Genomic DNA, 22,011 nt, shown 5'->3' with positions numbered 1-22,011 from the left:
TAAGAAGAGACTTTAATATTATTAATAAAAACAGTTAAAAAGTGAAGCAAGCTGATTAAGTGTCACACTCGAGTTAAAAAAATCATTTAAATTGCAAAAATTTGATTGCCACCAAAACTATCTTTTTAAATTGGTGTTAGTATTATGAAAACGTGTTTATTGAGGTATACAAAATAAAAGAACAGTAATTCATAAACAGTTGAAATGTGTATACTAATTTAAGTTAAATATCTTTATATTATAAAAAAAAAGAGAATTTGTGCTTAATTTTTATTTTAATCTTTTGAAATTGGTGCAAAAACTTTTAAGTAGTTCAACCATAAAATAAAATTTAAACAATTTTATTTCAAACTTTAAGTTTTTATAAAACACACAAAGTATGTATAGCTAACTTAATAAACAAAGCAATGAAAACATATTCAGTTTGTATAAATTTTAAGTTATATCATAGTATTAGAATAACATATTAGTTGATAGTATAAATTAATAGAAGTGTATAAATAAACTATGAAAATATATTATTTCATCAAAAAAATATTTAACCTAAGTCTGAAAAGCTAAGTTTTTGTTATTAAATCAAATATTAAAATTAAATTTTAATAACTGTTTTCTTTAGATAGATGTGGGTTTAAAATAGTTTGAACAAAACTTTTCATTCAAAATTTTAATTTTTATTTTTAGATCTCTTAGCAATTAACTATTTAACAAGTTGTTATTGTTACTGCTTATATTTAACTAACCTTTTAGGCTCATACAATGTATTTAAGCATAAAAACTTATAACAGTTATAGTTTATCATTCAACTAAATATACATATTATAAACAATAGTGAATATCAACATATTTTTAAATAAATCTTAGAAAAAAAAAGGTTCGGTAACTTATTTTTTAGTTTAGATTTAACCACAAATAAATATCACACTTTTAAAAATCATCTTTCATCTAAATAGAAAGTCGTTCGTAAAAATAAGATTTTTAGTTTGAACAGCTACTTCAGTTAGCTTATTTAGAAAAAAAGATCCAATAACAAAAGATAGTTTGTATAGGGTATAAGTATTATAAAAAATCAGTGAATAAAAAGTGATTACAACCTCAATTCCATCGTCTTTAAATATTTTTGTGTTAATGTCTGTAAACTTTCAAAGTATTAATGAAACAAAACAAAAATGTAAAATAAACCGTATTACTGCACAAAAGTAAAACGAAAGTGAAAAAATAGATATTCAATTTTAATTTATACTATTTTTTGATATAGCAGCAAATTTCATAATAAAGAAAAATAACGATAGAAATTTAACTAAAGTCAAATTTTCTCAATTTACCTACATTTCTGAGGTTTCCTACATTTATATGATTTCTAGCATCGAGGAGGAACTCTGACGTTCTGTTAGTTTGATCGCATTACAGTTTTCTAAAGTTTTTTACAAATAATCAAATATTTTGTCTTCGTTGGCCATAAATTGCCTAAACCTAGTCTAAATGGTTGATCTGCAACTGCAAACATTTTTTTGTTTTTAGTTTATTTTCTTTACATCAAAAAATTGCTTAGATTAATAAAAAAATTTAATCAGGTAGCCATACATTCAATTTTTTAATAAAAACAAATCTATATTACTTTCAGGGGTTTAGCATTGGGAGGGACACTGGTAAAAAATAAAAACGAAAAAAAGAAAATTAAATAGAATGTTCTATCTCTATGCTTTAGTTGTTCAAATTTTCCTGCTTAATTTATTTTTCTATTATGTTTACGTAATTTTTTAAAAGTTAAACGAATTTACTAAATATACAGATTCGGTGAGTAAATATCATTGTGTACCGGTTTTGATGAGATAATATTTTGAAAAAATTTTCTAAACTTATAAAATTCATAAGAATTTTGATTCAATAAGTGCACAGCATTTGCAGTTCACTGTAGTAGTTAAACAGGTATGATAGTTTTTTAACAAGGAAAAATGCCAACAGTTTGTAAACGACCTAACCTAACATATATCGAATATATACCTAACATACGAATAATCAGTTTCACTATAAATACGTAACTACTAACAAAGTAAAAATAAACTAATAATAAAAGTAAATGGTATTAATTAGAAAATAAATTAAACATATTTAAAAGGTACAAGTATATACAAAAAACATAATAGTTAATGAAATAAAACATATAGTAAATAAGCAGTTTATACTGTAATTACAGTTTCAATCTCATTGTAATAATTATTTTATAGTATTTAAAAACGTTAATATGCTTTATTTTAATAATAAAAAATTAGATTTTTCATAAAATGAAATTCAACTTGTATAACTTTTCATCAAATTTTATTACATCATTCTCTAAATTCATACATCTTCTAAAAAAATATAGTTGAGGTAAAGTGAGGTAAAGTATAAAAACTATATACAAATTTGTAAATCTGCATAGCAAAATTCATCTAATAAAATATCATTTTAATAAATATATTCAAGATAATTTTCAATCAAATTAACTTAATTTTGTTTCTAAGCTATCTATAATATCTATACAAATTTTGAAGACTATGAAAAATCTAGTATATATATTTTGCGAGTATTCAAAAAATAATTTAATAAAATAGTTTGTGATAAGCTTAAAAAAGCGTCAGCAAAAACGGCAAAGAAAGCTTTATGCTATTTAAAAACTGTAAAACTGTTTTATTATTTACTTTACTCATGTAAATCATATAAAAATGTTATAAAAGTTTTTAAAATGTTATATAAAAGCTGCTTTCAAAAAGTAGTTTTTTATTATCAGCTAGCTAAAATAGCTGAACAAATTTTGAAAAAAAAAACAACAATTTACTTTTAAAATTTACAACCAATTAAAAAATAGTTTAATAAATTAAGAAAAAAAGCAAAATAATTTATTTGTACAAGTGCCACTGTGACAGTGAGTACATTGGCAGAACGTCTCAAAGATTCCATATTAGAAGGGACCAACACGTTTTTAATTCCCTCAGAAGATGGATGGACACTGGTTTAAAAAAACCATCTAATAGATCATCAGCGATAGCTGAACACTTATTAAACAATTTAGATTGCGCAAAGAACTATAGTGATAGTAACTTTTCAATTTTAAGTAAAGCTCGTAACCATTATCACCTAAGTGTTTTAGAATCTCTATTTATAAAAACATGTAAACCTAAATTGTGTAAGCAACAATACGTTTATAAATCTAATCTTTATAAGTTTTTATAGATTTTATTTGAATTTTTTCGCTTATTTTTATTTAATTTTTAATGTTGCTAATCTTAGTTAAATTACTGATAAACTGTTTTATAATGCATTTATGAATTGTGAATGTCTAATTAATTTTGCTCAATTATGCTAATTAGTGTTAATTGATTTTTCTGATGTAACCTCTAACTATTTATATACTCAAAATTTAATCTTAAAATTAGTTGCTAACTAAAGTAATTGAAAAGCGTTAGCCGAAATCGATTTTACTTGTTTGTTGCTTTAATAAAGATGTTTTTGAATGAATTTTGTCTTAGATTTCTGTACAAGATATGTAGTACTAAAAAGTTATATAATAAATTACTTTATAATATATTTACAACTAAGTTTAATTAAGATTTAACTAAGTTTTTTGTATATACACCAATTATTGTTTAATGCTGTTGGATTTGTAGAAAAATACTTCATGTAGCTAATTTACTAAATTAAGGTAAAAATTAGTATTTCGATTAAATTTAAAGAAAAAGTTATATAGATAAATAATCATTAATACTTGTATTTGTATTCTAACCTATATTACAGTGTTTATTATATAACAGTGTTTGTTTTTAATTTAGTAAAAAAAAAATTATTAATGAAGAAGGATACTTTTTTCTACTTCTAAAAATAATTATAAACCTTATTAAATAAACTAAACTAAGAAATAGTTAATCGTTTTTAACTGTTTTTTTATTTGCAACAACTGTATAACTCAAAACTTCAAATAAGTGTTAAATACAATATTCAAATAAAAATTTTAATGGTTATATCATCTTTGAAGAAAATACCTATCAAGCAGTTTATTATTGAATTCAAAAACAGTAACTTAATAATTTCAAATAAAAAACTTTTTTTTAGATTAAAAGACCATAACTATTGTTCGAAAAAATTCTTTAAAAAATGTCGTATATTTGATATTTTATAAAGTTAAACATATAATTACTAAATTAACTTTTAGCTTTAAAAGCCATGATGATTTGATTTTTTTTCATTGAGAAAAAAATTGTTAACGTATAAAAAAAACATTATATAGTTAAAAGACTAATAACTGTTTAACTGTGTTTAAATTAATTTTGAAAAATGTATATATCTCATTCTCATGTATCTTCGATACGTAGATGTCACTTTTGTCATGTTTAAAAGTAGACAAGAAAGCTTCGGTTTTTTAAATGATCTTAATAATCATCACAAAAATCTCAGTTTTACAAAAGAAGAAGAACACAACAATTCATTATACTATTTAGACGTTTGTGTCCAACGATCAGTTGAGGGGGATCTTTCAACTAAAATCCATCGTAATTTAAATTCAGAAGCATTATATCTTCCGTGGGCATCTTTTGGTCCAGTCAAGCAGAAGTTAGGAGTTTTAACGGGTATGGTGAACGTTTCACCAGCCTTTATTCTCCTTGCTTTTTTGAAGGCGAGTTAAAAACATTTCAGAACACTTTATTTTCCCTTGGTTATCCAGGTAACTTAGTTTCGAAAGTTATAACAAGAGCTAGAAGTTCAACAGCTTTAAAAATGATTGGCCCTCAGAAGTGTCCAGTATACTTAAAACTTCCTTATAATGGAAATATTTCTGAGAGGTTTTCAAAAAAAAAATCAGAGGAAATAAACAAAGTTTTCAGCTCAGTTCATTTAAGAACAGTTTTGTACACTGATCGACCTCTAAGTAAAATTTACAAAAATGTTTCTCCCACCAATAAAAAAATAACATCATCTATAAATTTGGTAGTCAATGTGGTAGTGACTACGTAGGAAAAACACCTCAAAGGTTTCATGTAAGAATCGATCAACATGTTCCGAAAGTCTTGAAAAAGTGATTTGATGGCCGTTCTTATAAACCAACGAAAAAATACTTCTCGGCGATTGAGCAATATTTGTTGGACAATCTCGAGTGTGTTAAAAGTTATAAAAAGACAATTTTTCAATCTTAGTGAGAGCGGAGAACTCTTTTCGATTGCATATTCTGGAAGCTTTATGTATTCAATCGTTAAGGCTTAGTTTAAGTAAGCAGAAAAAGTTGGTTTACCAAACTAGACTTTTTATATCCTTATATAAGTAATATTTAAGTAATTAGTTTCTTGTAAAATTATATTTTATAGTATATTTTTAATTTTAATTCTAATGCTTATTTATTTAGATTGTTTTAATTCTACCGAGTTTTATTAGTATACGAAATTTATCTAGCATAAGCACTTATTTAATTTTTAACATTTGATTATTACGTCATTTTATATCTTAAAACTTTAAACTTCAGTATGATTTTATTTCAACTCGTATTAATTCCAATTTAGTAAGAAACTATTTCCGATGAGCCTTACTACGAGAGTACTACAATAAATTTAAAGAAAATGAAATGGATTCTGTTATATGTTATCTGTAAATAAAATAAAAAGTTACAACTACTAAAAAAAGATTTTATCCTATGCATATTAAACAAACTAATTGTTGTTTTATCATAAAACATGTTTAAATTAAAAAAAAATGATTATTTATAGTCTTTAGAGGAGTTAAAAGCTTTTTATATGGTAAATTAATATATTTTTTTTTATGAAAAATTAAAAACTAAACCAATTTGTAGCATAATTAATTTTAACTGTTAAAAATTAAGTAAAAAATAGATTTGTTATAAATACAAAAAAATTGTTATTTTTTAATTAACCTACAAACATAATCAAATTTTTAAAAAACATTATAATAACTTACTTCTCAAGGTTTATTATGTAAAATGTTAACTCACCTAAATATAATGGCTGTATAACTTCTGACAATACGAACGCAGTTAATATTTTATTTTATACTGTAATATATATTTTAGTTATTATCAAGAAGTTGTGTGAAGTCAAACAAGCGTTTTATAACAAAATTTTACTATTTAAAATTAATATAACTCTCTAGCAGAAGCACTTTTATAACTTAAACAACATTAATTATGAAAGTATTTGATTTTTAAACAGTTTGTTTTTACTTTTAACTATGCTGACAAAAATATTATAAAGTATGTACATCTGCAAACAGCCGAGATCGCATGTGCAGAGAAAATAAAAATAAATAACAATAATAAGTTTAAATCTCATTGTTGCAATAAATAAATCAAAACGATAATAAATAAAAGTACAAATTATAAAACAAAAATTAAATAAAATAGAAAAAATCATTTAGCTACTCATTCTTCAATTTTCGTCGATTTCTTGAAGCTTTTTTTTTCCTTCACACAAATATTAGAACAAATTGCATAATATTTTTTATTTAAAAAAAGTACTATGTTAGTTTTTATGCTTCAAAAGTATTGTGATTTATATGCGACCAATAAATTATAGTTTCGAAGTTATTATTTGTCAGAACGTTCGTGATAAACACTTTTTGTTTTAATAATAAAGGTTTAAGGTACTAGGTTTTTAAATTTAAATTTCAAAATGATCAGCTAATTGAAAAAACTGTGCAAACTATCAGAAAATATTCTACTAATGACATTTTATTTCAATGTATTTACTACTCAGTCTACCTTAAAAACATTCGTGTGAAATATAAACATACGTAATAAACATGTTATGAAATGTTTTAGTTAAAAAAGCCAAATAGTAACAGTTAAACAATTTTAAACAATTTGTCTAATGGTCACGAAGCGAAAGTTTTGTACTAAGGGTCACTTTTACACGAGTACACTTTATCACGGCTTGAATTTACACTATTATTAACACTGTTACCTCCGACCTTACTCATGGTTGGTAGCTTTTTTCTTCATCTTATTTATGTTGTTTTTAACTATTACTGTTACCCCAAAACTTGTTCTTAGTTTTATTATTAATAGTTTTTTTATCATGTAAAATGACAAGTTATATGCATATTTATAAAAGAATAAGATAAAATATTTTATTTTAATATCTAATTCTAGTAGCTGTACAAACTAATGAGTAATTTCATGAGCTATGAGTTAATTTAGTTTATAATTTAATAGTTAATAGTAGTTATAATATTTGTGGTTAAAAAATATATATTTAATAACCGACTTTATTTTTACTACCAAATTTATTCTTACTAAAAAATTACCTTAATTTATTAAAAATAGAAACCTTTTGTTTTTATTACAACTGTTTGTAATTTATTAAAACGCAGATTACTCTAAATAAAATGCCGCCATACTGCGGTTAGAGTGCTAAAACCAGCAGCTCGCAAAAAACTATTCAGTTCCAAACATATCTTTTTAAAACTAGTCATACGAGTTTCTTTTCTTTAATAACTTACAGTTAGGCTATCATTTTTACAACTTTTCAGTGTTTGTGCTCTACTTTTGTTATTTTATCTTTATTTTATATTGAAAATTTTTCTTGTCTTGATTACTTCAAAGTTTTCGAAATAACTAAAGCCCAAAGAAGGCTTTTTTTTATAATGTGCGGCCTAAAAACAAGTTGTTATAGAAAATCAGCCCGCTATTTATAAAAGGATGTAGACCACTGTTAATCGAAGATATATGATATTTCGTAAAATGTTTAAAACCATAATGTTAAAAATATAATTGAATTGTTGTTTATAGTTTAGTTTAACGATTGAAAAACCACTCAACTAATTTATTTACTTACACAGTTAATATTTTAGCAGCTAGATTTTTAAATTTATCAAAATCAACAAAGTTCATTTTACTTACTTATTGCTTTTGTTTCAGTCCTTATGTACAGTACAGAGATAGTATGGTCACAAAGTACTACTAGTAACAACTAAGAGTAGTAGTTTTGTTTTAAAGTTTTTTCGGTATAAGATATCTTCCACGAATAACTGATAAATTTGATTTAATTAAATTAAACTACTTAAACTACCTTTTTTTAAAAAACATAAACTACGTTTAAAGATCCAATTTAATAAAAAGTTTTATTTAGTTGCGTTACACATTGAGTTAAAAATAAAATTATATTAAAACTTTAAAATAATAATTTGATTTTAAATAAGTTTAAAAAAAAAAATATATATTAATGTAAACCTTGTAATAAACACTTTTATCTATCATTTAAGCAATTTTTATAATAAAAAACATTAAACAATGCTTAAGATAGAAGTGTAAATGAAAAAAACGCCTTGAATGAAACGTTACACATAAACTAACTTGTGATAAGTTGTAACAATTAATGAAAAATAATATTTCTTTAAGTGTTGTTTTTATATTAAAACGATTTTTACAACTATCTATTTTAATTTATAAGCAATATCATTTAATAGAAATTTTCTATTATTGTGTACGTAAAAGTTTTAAATTAATAACAAATACAAATATTTCGGCTAAAACAAAAAAGATTTAAAAAGGAGCAACATATACTTATCAATTTTTAAACTGATGTTTAAAAAAAATAATAAATTTATCGTATGTTTTATAAAACAAAGAGTCTGTATTTACATCAATAAAATTGTTTTATTATAAATAATTTGTTTTGATTTAAGAGTATGAACAATGCTGCCAATCGTTTTTGTAAAATTTTTAAATATTTATGGCAATACTTTATTTAAAAAATCATAAACATTTTATTTAAATATACGTTAAAATGCTACAATCGAACCAAAACTTTTTTTAAATCCATAGTTAAAAGTTTGTACACTATTTTAGATAGCTGATTGTAATATTTTTAGTTTTTAATAAAGTTATTTGCATGTATACTTTAGCTTCAATAAATATTAAACATATATGATTTTTGGTCAGACTAAATAGAAATTGAAATTTTGATTTTATTTTCATATTTAAAATATAAGATTTTATATTTATATTGTAAATTTTATATTGACCAGTAACAAAACACAAGTTGTTTACTTAATTCATTCTTAGCAATTTTTAGTTTACTAATATATTAACAAGCTTTTCATATATTGCTTTGATATTTAGTTATTATTAAATAACAGAAGTTTAGATTGTGTATCTAATGTTTTATTATAAATTCATTCTAATATTTTACTAAAAATTATAGTACATGATGTTGACCAACAAATATTTACATTATAATTTAATAATTAAAGAAGCTTACCTCAAAAGTTTTATTAATACTAAAAACTAATACGAGACATCATAATAATTGATTTAATTTTTACTTAAAACAGCTGGTTAAATTGACGTTTTTTTTTTAAATTTGTATATAGTTAGATAGGCTATTAATTGTAACGTAGTAACTCATTTTACTTAATGTTAGCTGGATTTATTAAGAATTATATTCTATGTGTGTTTACTTTTTTGTTTATAAATAACATAATAATGATAACATACACAATAATATTTTAAATAACTTAATATTAGAAACATGTTATATATATAAAAGTTAGAGTGATTATTCAGAAAATTCTAGTTTCAAACTAAAACGAAAAACCTTTTTTTGAAAAAGTTTTTACTTTTTAGTTTTAATTATCATTTTATAAAAGTTTATCAATTTTATCTTAACTTTTCTTGGTGAAATGCTATTGAATTTCGTTTTTGTTGTTAAGATTAATTTTGTGAAAATAAAACTAACATAGACAATGGGTTGCTTATTTAGGTAGACTTGTAAAGTTATGCTATACTTAAAATCCCAGCTATTAACCATAATTTGTTAATTTATCAATAATATTACTTAATGGTACTAACTCATATTAAAAGCCTCTTTAACTAGTCGAAACAATGAGTGGATACATGTCTAACAAAGAATATGTAGATGATCTGAAAAAAACATTGTACATTTAGATTAATAGTTTGTATTACTTTTTTTTTTAATTTCAACTTTACAAATACTTTTTTTTAAGATTTTGTGATCATTAGCGATTTATATTTAACTTATATTTACACTTGACTTAATAATGCTGTTACTTGGTACTAAACTATTTTGGAGCTTTTTATTTCTAAGGCCTAGTATAATGTGAAATAAAGATCAAACTCTAAATAAACAAAATTGTGTTAATATTATGAAATATTACAAAGAATGTTCAAACACTTAATTCTTTTTTTTTTTTGAAACTAAACTCACTTTTTGGATTTAAAGTATTTGTAGTCTATTTGCATATTTTTATATAAATCACAACACATTTCTAACAATGTTAACATAAATTATCAGTAAAACGTCGAGTTCCCGCAATCGACATTTTTCTTAGTTTGTACAGCTATTCTAGTTGGCTGATAGTAGTTTTATTTTGATGTAAGTAAAAACTAATTTTTCTTATGTAAGAGATTAAAAAGAAGCAATTTACAACTAAGTTGATATACAGCAGGTAATGTTCTTATTGTTTGTACTTTTTATATAATAAGACAGTTGTTATTTTAAATGATATTACATTAAACTATTATATTTTCTATTATTTTCCGTACATGTATTATTCTCCTGTATTATATACTTTATTTAAATTGATGTGAGTGGTTGAACTCTGTTATTTTCTTTAAACTTTTTTAATAATGTTTTATGTTTTAATATTTATGAAATTACAAAATGAAATTTATAACAATGTTCCACATAGCTAATCAGTTAGATTAATGAAATCTTAAGTAATAACATTTATTTTTAAATTTAAAATCAATCTGATAATTCAGAATATTTTTAATTAATTAACTATAGATTCAAAAACTTCTAAGCTTTTTCGTAATACAATTAATAATTTGATTGTTGGTTTTGGATTAAACTAAATATTTGCAACATTATTAATATTCTAGGTTTTTTTTTTCTAACTTGTTTTGATTTGTAAAGTTTACTCTTAATGTTGTAGTCGTGGTAAAACTATTAGTATATATATTTTTTTCATATCAAATAATGTACAAGAATCTATCTAAATGACCATTTTAGAAAATTTTTAACATTAATAAAATATCGATAAATAAATTTATCTATGTACTTATAACAGAATGACCTTTGTGAACAGTGATAGACTATTAAAATAGAACAAATTGAAAATTAAATTAATTTTGCTAGAAGTTAACTTAATTTGTTTTAAAATTAAGCATGTTTTGTAGTTACTATACATATAGTTTATGTTATATATAATAATACATATACAGTTTAGTAACTGTTTTTAATACTATTTCGTGATTACAACGTCATGCATCAATAAAATTTATATTTAAGAAATCTTAAATCAAAACATATTTCAACTTTTAATACACATGACTTTGTAATGCTGTTACTTTATACTCTCACAATTTTTGAGCTTTTTATTTCTAAGGCCTAGAATAAAGTAAAAAAAGATTAAAGTCTAATAAATAAAAATTTTTTAATGTTATTTAACATTAACAAGAATTTCTAAACACTTCGTTTTTATATTTAAAATAACTCTTTTAAATTAAAATATTGTTGTCTACTTCCGTAATTTCATATCAACAACCACACATTTGTAACAATGTCAACATAAAATATTTGTAACAATAAAGTTATCATTGAATCTATTTGTTGTTATTTTGTACAGCTATTCCAGTTAGCTGAAAATAGTTTTTTGTAAGTAAAACTAATTATTATTATATTAGAGATTAAAAGAGAAGTTATTCACAATTGTGATAATGCGTTTAAAAAAAAATCCTGCTGTTTGTACTTCATACATAGAGTATAAACTTTATAAAGATAAACTTTATACATAAAGTTCTTAAACACACTTGACTTTGTAATGCTTTTACATGATACTATAACGGTTTTTGAGCTTTTTATTTTAAAAGCTTAATAAAGAGAAAAATAAACAACATTTTTTTAATGTTATGAAATATTACTAAGAATTTCTAAGTATTTGGTATCTAATAAACTTTTATTTTATTACGGTTTTTAAGCTTTTTATTTTAATGAATCACTATAAAGAAAAAGATTAAAGCCTAAAAAAAAAAAGTTGTTTTAATGTTTTGATATATAATCAAGGTTTTTCTAACACTTTATTTTTATTTTGCTAGTTTAAATCATCTTTTTGAATTAAAACAGTTGTAGTCTATTTGCGTGTTTTCATATCAACCACAAAAAATTTGTAACAATGTTAAGATAAAAAATCTGTAAAAGATAAATAAACTCCCTCAATAAACGTTTTTGTTAGTTTTTAAAACTATAATAGTTAGCTGATACCTTTTTTTAATCTAAGTAAAGACTTATTTAATAAAAGAGCTTAAAAAGCGATAAGTTCACAATTTTATTGATGTAAAATATTTTTTAATAAAAAATTATGGCTGATAGCTGGCTTTTAATTGTTTTTACAGGGCTAATTGGTAACTAAACAAAAAACAAATCTAAAAACAAAATTTTTAGATATTAGATTTTAAATATCGCAACGTAACATTCTCACTTTATCTAACTTTAATAATTAGTTTTAACTTTATGTAAAATAAGACAAACGATACTCAAATAGTAAGGTGATGATTAAATAATAAATAATGAATTTGAAATTTTAGTTTGAAAAGCAATATTTATTTTAAACTACATTTGAAATTTGTAAATTTTGAAAGTTGAAATGTTTTAAAATACTGCAATAAATTATACTGAGGTGATTGGTAACAGTAAATGAAATAAAAGACTAAAGCTACCTGACTACACGATAAAACTCATTAATATATAAAAAAAATTATATTGATATATTGTAAAACTAAACACGTGTACAAAATTTTGACCATGGTAAAAACGAACATTTTTTTATTTAATTTAATCAGCTTGATAAACATAAATCTCAGATTAAATACATTGATAGAAAAATAAACTAAACGTTTATTTCTTATTGTTTAGATTGTTAGGGTTAAGTATTCCAGTTATAGTAAGATATATTATAATACTGTTCGACCACTAATGTTTTTTTTTTCTCGTTAAGTTTCAATACTACTAAATATATTAAACAACAACTCAAAAGTTATCATGGTTATTATTATAAAAAATGTTTTAGTTTGTTTTTCTTTAACTTTAGTTTATCTCTTTTTAATTCATTAATATGATTGCCTCGTCCGAATTTTATTAGTTTGCCCATTTAAAAAACTTTGTTTTTGTTTTTTTTTTTGTAGACGATCTTAACCGTTTAATTATCCAGGATTAATTCTAAATCGTAGAAATTAATAAAAACAAAACCAGCATTTTGTGTATTGGCTTCTTTTAACTCAATTTAAGAAAATCGATTGTAGAGTAATTTTAACATTGGATGTTTCTAAGAAATTGTACTCGAGCTACAAAAATTGGTGAGAGCGGTCATTTAAATGCTAACTGATGAAACATAAAACTTTTCTAAACTTAGTTAAATTAACTGACTTTTTATTTAAGTTGTTTCAGATCGTTATGACAATTTAGGTTTAAGATCAAATCTATTGTTTTTTGTCTATTTGATACTATTGGGCAAGAATGAGTTAAAAGTATTTCATTTTCAGCTAACTAGATTAGCTGTACAAATTTATCTGCAGCAAGAAAAGATTGTACATATTTTGTATACAAACTTAAACTAAGATATTAAATTTACCGTTTGTTTTTATTGAAATAATATATCATAATTAATAGTATACAGTATTTTATTTTAAATAAAAGTTAATTTGAACGATTCTTTAAGAAATTTCATTTGACAGAAGTGGGAATAAAAACATTTGTTTAAAAAAAACAATTTTTATTTTCAAACGTTCTACATGTTTCTTTTTTTGTATTTGTTTTGTCTTTTTAAACTTTTAATATTTTGAAATTATTTTTCATATAGACTGTGCTTAAATTATCTTATTAAATATTACAACTATAATTTCGTACAATGAATAATTTACAGACGTTTTTAGACAATTTAAACTAGTTACTTGTCTTTGGTAATTTAGTTTTTTATTTAATTAAATTAAAACTTATTTATTAAATTTGCAGCTTCATAGAATTAAAGATGTAATTATGATTCAGAAATATTCAAATATTGCACTAAAAACTTTTATTATGCTCCACACAAACATACTAATCATCATAAATTACAAACATTATGCCTAACAAGTTTAACAACGGAGTTCGTTTCTCCTTAATTTGTACATCGATTATATTTAGCTTAATAAAAGATATTTTATGCTAGTAAACTTCTACTCAAGCTTTTTTGGATACCATAAAGAGTTAATGTATAATAATTAAAAGATTGTGTAGATAATTGGTTTCGTTTACATTATTTTTATTGATATTCTGTTTTGTTTTTTGCAGTTTTAATGTTTAACTTTTATTTGTTTTTTTATGTTTAAAATTTTATTAGTGAAATTATAATTTTTTAATCTTAAAATTAGGTTATACAAAAATAAACTTTTAAAATTTACGATTTCAAACAAAACACTCTTATACTTTTTGTAATCTACATAATGCAGGTTATAATCTTTGAATTTCGTTTTAGAAAAAATTTCCAGTTTAAAAAAAAACAGTTAGTAAAACTTTTAATATTTATTGAAGTGTTTTATCAGGTTAAAATAATTTTTGACAAATATCACACAAACATTGTGTTTGTCATCTCATGATAAAAACTTCAACATATATAATAATTTGTGTAATTTGAACTTAAAAGTTTGTACAGCTATCTTAGTTAGCTTATCCTATAGTTAAGTTTAAACAAAAACATAGCTTTAACAGTAATATATGCTTAAAGTTATTACAAAACATAAGAAATAAAACCTTTAGAACAGTTTTATACGCTGTTTTTCGAATTAAAAAACGTTTGAAGAAGTTAATACTTAACATAACTAACGTCGACTTAAAAAACTGAAAACTAAATAAAATCGAAAACTAGTAAGAGAAAGGTGAATAATTTAGTATGGAAGAGAAATTGATTAATCATTTGTTTAAGATAACTGCATAAACTGGACTAAAATTGTTTTACTATAGTTTGATGAAATAAACACGTATACACATTTAAATGTATTATCATTATTGTTGGACAAATGCCTACATTTCAGTTTTTTTATCAGCTGATCAAACTTTGAAACATTTCTTTCAATAATAATGTTCATAATTAGTGAGAAAAAATCATAAGATATGATTAAAAGATTCATTCAAGATCATACTTTAATGCAAACAGTTGTAAATAAAAATACTCAAAAAACTAAACTTTAATTTATTAGTTTTTTAAACTAATAGTCGCACACAGCTCCAACTAAAACGACTCTTCTTCAAAAACATACGCTAACAAAACATTTATTTTTATATATAAATGATTAACTTTTAACGTTAAAGAAATTAAATAAGTTATAAACTTTTATAAATGTAGAGTGCATTGATCAGCATTGCAGTACTTAATTATGAAATAACAGTCAGGTCTTCAAAGCACTAGTAGTTTAATTATATAAACAATTTTAACGAGGTTTTTTTTTAACTTATCTTAATTGCATTCTTGTTATCTTAATAAACAGTAAAAAGTTAAATTCTTTAATGTAAATCTCAGAGAAGCAAAGTATTTAACGTTATTTTTTTAGCTATTTTACATGTACCGCTTAAAGTAACCGTCTAAGCTTATACAGTTTATTTTAGCATAAAAACTTGAAAAATTTTAAATATATATTAAGTTTATAAGCAAGACTATAAAGTATTTTTTTTTAAATAAATTTAACTTAAACAGTATCGGTAATTGTTCAATAGTTATTTTTTTACGTTTTTCGAACATTATCATATCACATTTTTATATTTTTTTTTTTAACTACTAGAAAGTATGTGGTAAAATTTGAATTATAAGTTTCTACAGCTTCCTAAGTAAGCTTAATTATGTCTTTTACTATAGTTTTCAAAAAAGTCAAAAAACATAAGATCCAATAAGAAAAGATAGCTTGTATAGTAATTTTAACGAAATATTTTTTTTAGAAAACTAATCTAAAATTTGAAAAAAAAAACGGAATTTAATGATTGTTAAGCTAATACTTTTATGTAAATATCTGTAAACTATCAAAGCAAGGAGAAAACAAAGCAAAAATGGATTTAAAACCAGTATCACAGTGCAAGTGAAAAAATTCATAATAGTCTAATTTATAGTCTTTATTCAGTTTTGATATAACTGCAAACTTCATAGAAAAAATAAATTATTTTTAATCAAAGTTCAACTTTTCTGTTTATTCCTGTAATATTTTCTGCATCTATATAATTATGGTGTCCACATTATAAATTTCTTTTCTACATACAAGTAGGATCCCTGGCGTTCTGTTTGATTGATCGCATAATAGTTTTATGAACTTTTTTACTAATTCTAAATATATTTTTATCGTAGGCAATTATTTGCCTCAACTCGTCTAGATGCTTGATTTAAAACTTCATCAATATTTTTGTTTCTCTTAAAATTATTCATCTTGATATACGACTTAGATAAACAGTTTAATCAGATATCAATTTAGGTAACTTTCGAACAAACACAAATCTGTACTACATTTTGAGCAATAAATTTAAAGAATTTTTTTACTAGATGGATATGGAGTAATGTGCAGTTTTTTACGGCTAATCTTGTTAGCTGATGAAAATAATTTAGTACAATATATGTACTTTTATTAAATACAAATTCTTTTTTAGAATTATAAATTTAAATTGTTTATGAACTATAATGAAAATTTATTAACTATTGAAGTTAATGTTAATTAAAATAATAATAAATTGTATTAGTTTGTATGAAGTTTAAGTACACAAAAACCTAACTATTTTTTTAACATTGGTATTTCTGAAGTTTGGTTAACAAATGAATTACTTAATTTTATTATATTTCAGTGTTTTTAAAGAGATTAAAATAGTTTTAAAATACATCGAGTAATTTGTTTAAGAAAATAACTAATAAAATTATTAATTCGGAGTTCACATATAGTGTCTAGTATAGTGTATAATTTTTTTTAAAGATAAGTTACTGTCATATAAAATATATTACACACCAACGTCATTGTCAAAAGGTTTACATAAAATTTGTGCTGTTTTATTAATTTTGAAGTAGTTTATACAGGTTTTAAAAACAATTATTAATTAAATGATTGTTATCAGTTTATTAAAGATTGACTTTGTTTTTTAAGATAAGCTCGCATACAATTTTGTTTTCTTAATATCGATTGGTTTTAAAGTTTGTAATGTAAAGTAAAAAATTATTACTAAATAAAATAAATAAAAAAAAACCATTAACTTTGGTTTATAAGTTGTAAATGAAAACTCTATAAACTAGAAAAAAAAACATTATTTATAAACTAAAAATTAAAGTTACTTTTTGCTATTAGTAATTTTATAATGGCTATATTTTATAATAGTTTTATAAAAAGTTTCAGAATGAAGCTTTTCAAGAAAATTATATATAAACATTTAATAATAATATATAATAACAATTAATAATAAAAGTAACTTTTAAAATTAAATTTACTTTTTTTAATAGTTTTATACCATAAGTTGATGATAGAATTCTATGAAGTTTTATTTTTGTTTTAAAAACTGTATTGCTATTTAAAGTCAAAGTCAAAAAAAATATTTAAATAAGTTATGAACTCACAACATATATATAAGAAAAATAAAATTTAGTCTTACATATGCAGTTAATGATGTCTATAACGTAATTAAAAATTTAAGTTTGTATACCTCAGCCTTAAAAATCACTTTCAATTAAGATAATAAAACTTTTATTTTTAATTGTTTAAAAAAGCTAGTATTTGACTAAAAGTAAGCAATCTAGTCTGATTCTAATTTTCTAAACCTTTGAAAAAATTTATTTTAAATTTCACCCAAAATATGTATTAATATCATGTAACCAGCTCGATAAGATCAAAAAACTTACAAATCATTGTTTTATTATATTTATTATTTCACAATTTTATCATAAACTACCAGTGACAGGTGTTGTGAAAATATTGGTGTCATGATGATTAAAAAGCTTAAGATGTACTTAAATAATGTTTTGAATTAGTTTTTAGACAACAGTAAATATTAGTAAAAAATTAAAAGTTATAGTTTATTATTCTAAGTAAGAAACTTCATTAAGATTTTCTTATTGTACTAAAGGTTTTTAGTTTTGTTTATATGGTTATCCTAAAAAACTGTTAAAAGGACAATTTTTGGTTTTTTATCTAAAATTTCTTACTGCTTTTAGAGTTCATTTTTCATAGACTTTTTAAAAATTAAGGTACAATATCAAGCTTAAATACTTACTTTAAACGATCTAATCTAGCTAACTAAATTTCATAAAGTTTTTATTCAGAAACTAAGATAATTTTACTACATTTAAAAGCTTTAAATTATATTTATAAACATTATGTGATAAATCAGTAAAAAACACTTTACAAACGTTATTAAAGTAATTAGAAAAAGAATATTTAACTTATTTTTATATGTAAAGACTAATTTTATTAGTTACGTAAATATTTTTATTGAATTCGTAAAGCTGTTCTGATTAGTCGAATAATAAAATTATTTAAGAAATTTAGCAAAAATAAGTTACGAAGCGACTTTTTTGCAATAAGGGTGTTTTCTGCAGAACATGACTTTTTTTTATTACTAACATTGTTATCAAAAAATATTACTTTTGGTCTGTATTTTTTTCTCTGATTTATTTACTTATTATTTAAATCGTTTAGTTTTTTTTTACTATTAGTGTTGGTCTGAAGTTTCGATATTTTTTTTCTCCCTTTTCTTTATAAATTGTTTTCTAATGCGAAAATGACTAGCCATGTATGCATATTTATATAAAAATAACAAAAGATACTTTTTTTTAAATAGTTAACTCAGTAGCTGTAAAAACTAATGTGGATAGTTGTATGCTACAAATTCATAAAAATTTTAAATTTGAAGCTAGTCGTGATTATACTGTTTGTGGGTAAAAAAAAAGATATATATTTCTTAACAGAACTTCTGTTTCTTTTTCGTATGATATACTTATCATTTATTTAAATAAAACTGTATTTAAAGATTAAAGAAGAAGTATTAGCAAAATTAAATATAGTTAAATAAGTTGTAGACTTTTGATATGTTTTAAAACGTAAACCTTACTTTAAAAAATATTTAGTAAAGCTTATATTTAATGGTTTAAAGTTGCAAGTATACGTTTTTTTTTAAATATTTATGCTTCATGAACTATTTAACTTTAAAATTAAGACTGAAAAAATATATTTAATGTTGTTGATATTACATTGTTTAAAGAGTGGAGCTTTGTGTAAGCTTTATAACAGTAATACAACTGTAAAAACTAATCAACTTAGCTAACTTCTATTTAATCAGCTTGTTTTCAGCCGTAAAAAATGGCTAAGAAAATCAAATATAAAATTAAAAAGTTAAATCTAATTAGTAATTATTTTATGATTTGAATTTAAGTGGTTTTATAAACTGACGTCAAATATTAATAGTTTATGTTATGTAGACTACTAGTTTTTTTACAATTAATCGCAATGCTCAGTGTTTTGATAAATGCTCAGAATTTCTGCTATTAATATGTATATTGTATTATGTTATAAGGCTTTTATCTAACAAAATTATCAGTTTAGTAACTATACTGTATGTAAAAATAAAATAAATATTTGGTTATGAGGTGAAACATAAATGTGAAATGAAATTTAAAATAAAAAAAAAAAAAGCTTTTTTTTTTGACATTTGCAAAATTTAAGTTTACAAAACTTTAAAAAAGGATAAATCTAACTTTTTATCATATTATACAATCCTCAGTTTTATAACTTGCTTAATTTATTATATATTCAAACATACTTGGTTTAAATTAAAGATTCTTTAAACAGTATTAATTCTAAAAATCTAATAGTAATAAATAAAAAAAAACATACGGATTTAAGTTTGAAAGAAACAAATTTCTAAGCGTTAATAATTTATTTTAAAAACATTAATACCTAACAAAGTATTGCGTATACAATCATGTAAATGTAAAATACATAAAACTCAATATATACATATAATAAAATCGAATTGTGTAGATATATCTTAGTTTTCGCTAAATAATATAGCTGTTAAAACTCCAAACCGTATATTCACTTCTTTAATAATATATTAAAACTATTTATACTTTTAGTTAATTTCTTATTTGTGTGAATTTAATCACAACGTAAAACTTAGTTTAAAGTTTTATAAAGTAAATGAATGTACTCCACATTTATGGTTACTTCTTAAATTAAATAAATTTAGTTTTATTAAATGTTTTAAAGTCTTTTTAAAATATTATACTTATTAATTAGCATGATAGTAGTCAAATAGAGCATATAATCTTAAAAAATGTTGACAAAAATCGTTTTGTAGATTTATAGTTGTTAGATATATTAATGTTGTTAAAATGAGTTAAATGAATTATGCTTGAACAAATTGATTATAAAACAATGTAAAAAAACTTGTAAAGTATGAAAAAATAAGAACTAAATTTTGTTTGACTTAAAAACATTAAATTTATTATAATTAACTATGTCATAAATTAAAAAAGTAAATATTTATTAAATTTGTTTTAAACCAAAAAACTACAAGAAAAGTTTAACCAAATTATTTTATTATAATAGTGATATTAAAATGTACTAAAATTAATAAAATGACATATGATTATAGAAATTAATATATTAAATAACAAAAATAGAATTCTAAGCAAAAGTAAAAGAGATTACTAAGTTTTTTGATCATTTTTAAAATGTTAAACGTCTTTTAATTAAATATGCCACATAGTTAAAAAAGTAAACATTTACGTAATCAATTTTAAACCAAAAAAACTATAACAATAAACTCACCGGCTAATTTAATTATAATAATAATCGAATGTACTAGTATTACTTTACTAAAAACTCAAAACAATTAAAAAAAACATTTTTTTTATTATTTGAATTTATGTATTAGTTTGCAAATCAAGTAAGTTTTACTTTCAAAGTGTTTATTGACATAAGTTAAGATTTATTTTAAAAAAAAATTAATTAAAGCTTTGTTGTAAATCCGTTTTAAGTTGAACTATAACACTAAAATTTAAAATTTAATAGTAATAATCAAGAGTAAAGTTGAAGACAAACAAGTAGCTATATATCCCTACAGCTTAATATTTAAGTTATTGTTTATTTGAACATTTGAGTCTTTTTTTCTTTTGTTTATTTATACTGTTTAAGCTCATTTTGATCTAAATAAATAGGTTTTAAAATTGATAAAAACTTTTACTTTACATTTTTACTTTAATGTTTTATTTTGAAAGCTTTATGTCAGTTTTTTTAGCATGAAATAATGATTGGTAGATTAAATAGCTTTCTCCTGACTTAAATAAAATATTGATAATGGTGATCAGAAAAGTATAGTAAATGCACGATCTGTTCTAAAATTTTAAAGATTATACTCATGTTTCTCAACATAAACATAAATTAAATTAACTGATCAGTGACATGAAATCGTTACTTCATGCTTGCACGTATATACCGTTAGGAGATTGAAGAGCTTAACGTTTTTGGCTGTGACTGACTAATGAGTCCTAATAAGGACAAAACTAGTCTCAGTCAACCGAAAGCTTATGGTCTAATGATCGAATTGGTATGATCAGTCCTTATGTTAGAATTTATCTAGATACAAAAAGATGACAATGTCGCACATTACCCCTCATTTAAATTTATTCAACCAAAAAGAACTTTTTTAGTGCTTTTCATACTTTAACAATTTTTTTAGAGTTAAATGTTTGATTATATAAGGATTTGATGATTAAGTTATGTAAACTTGAGGTTGTCTCACGTCACAAGTTTTTGTACTGATAGACTATCGCCGATATTTTATTTGATAATGTTAATAAGAAAATTTTTTTTTAAGATTTATGTTAATTAATGTACTGTTACTATTAGTAACTTAACTTACATAAAATTTTACGATTATTTGTTTCAAAATGTCTAACAGTATATATGTTAAACAACAAACCAAGCAATCAGCGTAAGTATTTATATAAAAATTATGCAAA

This window comes from Thalia democratica, chromosome 1 (assembly GCF_965202585.1).
Source record: "Thalia democratica chromosome 1, ktThaDemo2.hap1.1, whole genome shotgun sequence".
NCBI lineage: Eukaryota > Metazoa > Chordata > Thaliacea > Salpida > Salpidae > Thalia > Thalia democratica.
This window is presented reverse-complemented; position numbering follows the sequence as displayed.